This window comes from Lygodium microphyllum, chromosome 11, assembly GCF_053477565.2.
Source record: "Lygodium microphyllum isolate KBCC chromosome 11, Lygodium_microphyllum_v1.1.10, whole genome shotgun sequence".
Classification (NCBI taxonomy): Eukaryota; Viridiplantae; Streptophyta; class Polypodiopsida; order Schizaeales; family Lygodiaceae; genus Lygodium; species Lygodium microphyllum.
Window position 1 is genome coordinate 157,606,122 of NC_141145.1, and position 7,617 is coordinate 157,613,738.

The following is a 7,617-nucleotide window of genomic DNA, read 5'->3' on the forward strand; positions in this document are numbered from 1 at the left end:
GCGATGCTTCCCTTCTACCGATCATGATGCTAGTCACCATCATGTAATTAATATTATTTTTTAAGTCCACCACGCATCCTCCCCGCCACCCCCCTCATAGGTTTCTCAACATGTAGCGGCCTTATGAATCCTGATCCATGAGGGATCCCAATCATTAGTCAATACTGCTACTAGTTATCAAATATACTACTACCGTTATCAAATAACCTGCTAGAACACACAATAATATCCTGATGCATGCTTGCTATCTCTTTTCCAATCCCATGTTGGAATTGCTTCTAGAATTTGACATTAGTTCTACCCTCATTCTTGTTCACACAAGTCCGCTACAAAGCATCACAACTAGAAGCCATGAAGGGGCTTGTCTTTCAGATGACTACCTCTCTCCAATATCATCGCAACAAGCCCTAGAGCTATGATGTTCTAAATATCCTACTTGTTCCTTGGATATGTGCCGTGCTACATATGAACACTCTCCAACTGCTCTCTCCAAATTATCACTTCATCGACTTGCTCCGCGTCGTGGCTAGTTAGCCTTCCCTTCTGCAAGTGCTAGTTATGGGCTCTCCCAATTTGCTTTGCCAATCACGCTGCAGTAGGAAGGTGATATCCTTATGTACATTATACATACTCACTCCCTGTACTAAGCTTATGGTGGATATAAATCCAATGGCTTTTTACAATCTATAATGACATGGGAGAATATTGTAATAGCATTGGTGGAGTATTGTTTGAAAGGATTCTTGAGCACTAACCATGAATTTGTGGATGATGGGACATTGAAGCAACTTATTTTAACTGAAGCTATTTTACCATTGGAACTGAATGAAGTCATCAAATTTTAGTTGGATGAAGCCCAACTAAGGGGACAAAAGACACGTGTTAAAGTCATTGAGACTACTTTCTGTAATTAGTATGTAACACACTTTCTCTTTTTTGGGATTTTGACTTAATGTGAAGTTGAAAAAGAGGAAAGTAGTAAAGCACTTGTTCAAACTTATTCTTGCTTTGAGAAGAAGAGAAATTGAATCCAAGGTTCTTCTCCTCAATTATCAGCATAGAAATCAAGTGTGCAAAATCAAGGGTATCATCCCTCGTATTCATAGATGACCTAAAGCTCTTGTATTCATCTATAAGTCCGTCTAATTATGCACACACAACATCATCATCATCAACTACCACACTGATAGATCCAAGAGCTTCCACAATATTCTTGATCTTCAAGGCATAATCATTAATGGACAAGTTCCCTCTTTTTACTTAGTTCAGCTCTAACTTGAGCTGTAGCTCTTTGGCCTTTGTGTTTACTTTGAATAGTCTTGCTAGATTCTTCCATGTAATAACAAGGGTATTAGATTCCTATAAATAGCATATTATACTATCACACAAAAACAATGGAGACTAAGCATACAAAGAGATATGGCTAAAATCTTCTTCTTTTTTCTTCTTCTTCCACACAAAAGAACTAAGTCTACAATATGATAAAAGGCTAATATGAAAGTATCATAACATATGCACATGCGATCACTAAGTATAAATGAGCTAAAGAAAGAATAGATGGCACAATAAATGTGCCATAACCAAGGGTGTACTAACATGCCCATGAGTAATATTCTGCTACATCACCAAGGCTCATTGAGAATACCAACTTATATAGACTTCAACATGACATTGATGTTTATACTGTGATATGATTATGTTGAGCTATATAGCTTGGGTTTGAGCTTGGTTAGCGCATTTAGTGTGTGGCTATTTGCTTTAGTGGTTTCCACTTGCAAGTGCTTGAAGACATATTGAATTAACATGCTCTTGGATGTATATATGATGTATTTTAGGCACTCGAATACTATGAGCTCTATGCATTGAAATTCCTTTGTTACTTTGGATATTCAAAATTTCCCCGATTGGAGTACTTGATATTTTCTTTATAGGGGTTGGTTCATTTGAGTCAATGGTGGGAGACTATCGTATGCTCTCTTGGTTTATGCATATGATACTGTTGCATAGGTTTATGATTGTGGGCTAATTTTCCTTCAACTTGGACACTTGTACCACTTATTGTCAGTGGGTTGTCAGTATAATGGCTACATGCTTGGCATGCATATTGTTATGCATCTATGTACCTGACACCCTAGATGTTTTGATAGTCTTTGGTACTCGGTTGTTTATGCCCTAAATTTACACAATTAGCTACATTGTATATCTTGATTGCCTCCTAGTTTTTCCTAGTAGTGGAAGCTTTCTCTTTTGCATGTTTTTGTCTATAGCTGCCTATTCATTTACTACAATTTTATGGACAGCCATGCAAAAAATCAATCTTGAACCATTTTTTTGAGAGCAGACACTTACATTCAACACTCTAGTGCTTCTTCCTTGTGGACAACAGTGTATTAGCTTTGTGTTTCTTCTAATGCATGCTTTTTTGGCTTGGTTTTTGGGGCTAATTTGATGTTGTTGCATTAGCCTGTATACTCTTTTTTTGGTAGACATAATGGAAGGTGCTTCAAATGCCTTTGATGATAGTACTATCTTCAACATAGAGAAGTTGACCATTATCTTGTTACTTTCAAAACATATATACTTCAATATCATTGAGACTAAGGGTGATGCTTATGCATTATGGAAAAATATTTATGATATCTATGATAAGCAGAGTCTTGCAACCCAATTGTATTGGATTAAGAAACTCATTGACCTTCATATGAAGGAAGGGATGTCTATGTCTTCTCACTTAAATTAGTTTCATTTTATTTTTAATAGTCAACTTACTTCGCATGGCCTTAAGTTGAGGAGAATGTTAAGTTTCTTTTCTTGCTTGTCACACTACATGAACCTTGGGATATCTTTCGCACTACTATGAGTGCAAAATCTCCTAATGACGGCTTTATGCTCAAAGATGTAGTAGTTGCTTTGCTTACAGAAGAAGTGAATAGGAAGAATGTTAATGTTGCCCATACTTCTCATGCACTTACAATGAGAGATAGACATGGTGCTAATGGGAATAATAATCATGGTAGAGACTCACAACCCAATAGGGATAATGTAATCACATAGTAAGTCCCATGGTCCTAAGTCCTCTCTTACTTATCATTATTATGGATAGTAGGGTCTCATAAAGCTACATCACCGTAAGATGCACAATGATAGGTGCAAAAAAGGCAAAGAAGAAATGTAGGATAATGCCAAACCTTTTGATGATCTCAACATTGTTCCTAAGTTTAGTGTTATGAGAAAAGAGATAAATGCTTTGGAGTATAGCTCAAATGATTGCATAATTACTGCTTCATCACTTGATACTACTTAGTTACTTGATGTTCAATCTACTTATTCTGAGCAATAGCTTCTTGATTCGAGTGCTTCTTTCCATGTTCCCTACATTTTCATTGGTTTTATACCTACCACATGTTACAATTTCCTCAGATGCATGGAAAGATGGTAATCTGAACACAGAAGATGCCTATAGAAATGCTACACATAACATTTTGTAATGGCCATTTGAAACAAATCAAGCCAAAATTTTGCTTCAGGAGTTCTTATTCTTGTTAAACTTGTCCCTACCTCCTATTATTTTTTATGAAATCAAGATTGGATGGAAGTTTCTCTCATTATTAAAGAGGACCCTATACAAGCCCTCCTCTACATTTACTAGCAATACCTCTTTTTATAACTACCATAATTATGATAAATATTACTACTTTCCAAGGTTCCAACATGTGGAGACCACCAATCTATAGTTAGTTGTTGATAAACATATGATTGCTATACTTGCAAAAGATATCAAATATGTTGATAGTTAGTTATTATCAAACTTGATAAATTAGCCCCAAAAGTAAGCCAAAAGATATTCAACATAGTAAGACTGAGCCAATACATTGCTATCATAAGCAAGAATCACTAGAGTGCTAAATACAAGTGTTTTCTCTCAAAGAAATGGCTCAAAATTAAATTTCAGCATGGTTGTCCTCCATAAAACTACAGTAAATGAGTATATAACTATAGGAAAAAGATCAAGAAATACAAATCTCTCACTATCATGGATAGACCGATAGCAACCATACAATGCAACTATTTATGCCCATTTATTAAATGTTGTTGCAACCTTAGTGGGCATAAATTTGAGTGGAAGAACAACTCAATCCTCTGATTCGATCATGCATTGTGGCATGCTATGCATAATGTTGATTCCATCTTCCAGGAAAAATCTCTTTGAATGCCAATATTACTATTCTTTAAATGGATTGTATAGAGGCACATGATGCAATTAAGGCATCATTGGTTTTTTCTTATTTCAAGGAAGCGGTTCTCACTGCAACAAAAAATCTAATGATCAATAGAAGTACACAAAAACCATCCATGAAAACTTAAAAGGAGATGGAGTAGCCTCATTGCGAGATGTTTTAGAAACAAAAAAGGCTCCAAAAATATTAACAATGAAAACCATGGACCATAACATGGCTCCAAAATCTCGTCACACTATAGTTGATGCCCTTAAGGTCATTATCATCCAAAAAGTTTTGGAACTAAGATGATCTCTGCATTTGGGCAATCCTTTAATAATACATATATCACCTCTAAAAGTCATAAAGAAAAAGGGGCTCTTTCTTGATGATTGTATTTATATTGCTAAGAAACTCCTTTTTGAATAATGCTACAAGTAGTAGCTACTCAAATGCATGGAAAGATAGTAATCTAAACACACAATATGCCTATGAAAATGCTATACGTAACATTTTGTAATGGCCATTTGAATCCAACGAGCCAAATTCTTTCTTCCAAGAGTTCTCATTCTTCCTAAACTTGTCCCTACCTCCTATTATGTTTTATGAAATCAAGATTGGATGGAAATTTCTCTCATCATTAAAGAAGACCCTATACAAGCCCTCCTATGCATTTACTAGAAATACCTCTTTTTATAACTATGATGGGACCTAAAATGGGCAGGCACTTGCTATGGCACTAGCCAGACCTCATGCTCATAACAGACAAACACACCCTCACGGCCTCGTGGACCAGGAGCGTCAATCTGCTGCTAAAGGACAAACCGTCCTAAAGCCTAATCTATGTGTTTATAGTTTTATAGTTTTGTAGTCCAACGTTTCCCTTTCTATAAACTCCCCAGAGGGAGAACCCATACACATTGGCTATAAATGCCACGATAATCACATACCTGGGAGGCAACCTCTCGGTAGGAACACCGCGGCCCCACTGCAGCTCTCCTACATTGCAGGGATTAGCCCCTTGATGCGCTGCTCAACATATAAAACAAACAAACAAACTCCACTCTTCCATTTAGAACATGTTCCAGGACATACCATGTTTCCTTACCAAATAATCCCCCAAGAAACGAACATCTATCCTACGGCTTAGGATGCCTTTCCACACTCGAGCATGGGTCATTATAATCGAAAATAAGTGCTATGCGTCCAGGTTTTTTTTTCCTCTGACACCATGATCAACATGCGCATGCAAAGTGAATGACTCTAAAGTGCTCAAACATAATTTTAAATCAGAAACATGTGGTGTGCACAACCAGGCTTTCAAATGCATTTACCTTAACGTGTTGCGGCGATGCAAGGATAGCACCGAGACAACACTCGTGCTACTATCCTCTTAATTAAAATACCACGAACCCTATGTTATGATATGCATCAGAGAATCAGCAACAATCAGCACGCAAATCACCATTCAAACATCCCAACCCCCTATGTTTAGATATTGCTTTCGTTGCATAGGTGTAGAGGTTCATTTTGTCATGTTTTGATGTATAAAAAGCGATAAATCACAAAATTTGACAAAGAGATAGGGCAAACTGAGGCTAAACCTCATGCTTCGCCACTACCATATATCCACAAACAATCATTATATTTTTCCTTATTTTTCCAAGACGTATTTCTATTTTTTCCCTTATGTTTCTCATTTTCTTGATTTATTTGGTAATAAAATATGGTATTTTTGATTTTTCTTACTTTAATTACTTTATCATATTATCATTCAATTTATCTTCAATTTTTTTCCCATGGGAACAGATTTTACCCACCCGAAACGGAAAAACTACCATTTTACCGCTAAAAATCCACATTTTGAGTTTACGGGAATTAAATAAAGCATGTAAATTATTGCAAATGCAAAATTTTCTAATACACAGTAATTAATCATGATGTAACCAACATACAAACAAATTTTCATCCAATAAGAACATAATTATCATCATAAACTATTAAAAATCCTTCATTTTCTTCATAAAAATGGTCATATCGTGTTTTTACGTAACCCGAGATGCCTTGAATGATTGCATAACCAGAAAATGGAGCCTCCATTGCTCTCAATCCAATGCTGCACTTCAATATTTAGCATCTCCATCAATCTCCATCACCATTTTCTTCATTCCCCTTCCCGGTTCCACTTTCAAGATGGTACACATGAACAACCCATAGAGAAGAGAGAGAGAGAGGAGAGAGAAAGACTAGATTCTGTTCTCTTCATCCAGACAGCCATTCCTCGTGCAAAGACCGGCGATAAGATCAGCCAAGAGGGAGAAGTTGAGGCCCAATGTCGATTGCATGGGTTGCTCACAGCCTGACATCATGACCATGAGGGAGGAGGGCACATTTTTCGCCGCGTTACTGATCACACCATGTCCTCCTTCTTCACGTTTTTTTTTTGGGGGGGGGGGGTAAAGGTCCCAAAGGGCACCCCCCCCTTTGGTCCTTAAATTTGTCCACCTTTTCGTATGCCAATTTTTGGCCCCTTCCTTATCCGGGCTCTGTTTCTGTTTCAGCCTCTGAAAAATCCTACGCGTCTGGCTCGACATCCCGCACTGATTGGAAGCTCCTAGCATCCCGCATGGCAGTCGAAAAAATTATAAAAAATCCACAAGTTTCGCTTGGGTGCCTTTTAAAAGCCGTCTTTCATTTTGTGCTTAAAATCGTCCTAGCTGTAGCTGCCGCCTTCGATGTTGAATATTTTTCCCCTAAATTTCAGATTTTTTGGCAAATTTTAGGCACATCTTGGGCTTAAAACTCCGCTCCCATTAGCAACCACGGGATAGGGCGACTCAGCCCGTCGAATCCCACAATAGATCTGCACAAAATAACCAAAGGAAGCATCAAGCTGATACAAAAATAGATATATATTAAAACACAGCACAGTGCTCACCCTACCCCTGACAAAACCAAGGCATGAAATCCACAAGGAGTAGGCCTAGCATAATCTGATAGAAGATTCGAAGCTATTCAATAACCGACTACTCCAACATGGCCAAACTAGAAAGAACTATCCAAGAGGTCGCTCTAAGTGGTGGTCTAAACTACCTACCTAACTAAGGACAACACAACCAGTAGCTCCTACTAGGCGAGGACTCCTATAGCCTGATCAAGAAGTATTTTCTTTTAACACATTTCTTCTTTTAGGTTTTTATTCTCCCATACTCGGGCATGTAAAAAGGAGGGAGCTGAGCGTAGTGACCCAAGGAAAACAGGGCATCGGCCTCGGGTCCTGTCTCGGTACCCAAGAACCTACCAAGCCCTCGCAAAGCAACACTTAATCCTTTTCTGACGCTCACTTTTATTTTCGCTCCAACCTTCCTTACTTTCTTCTTTTCCAATGAGACTCTACCCC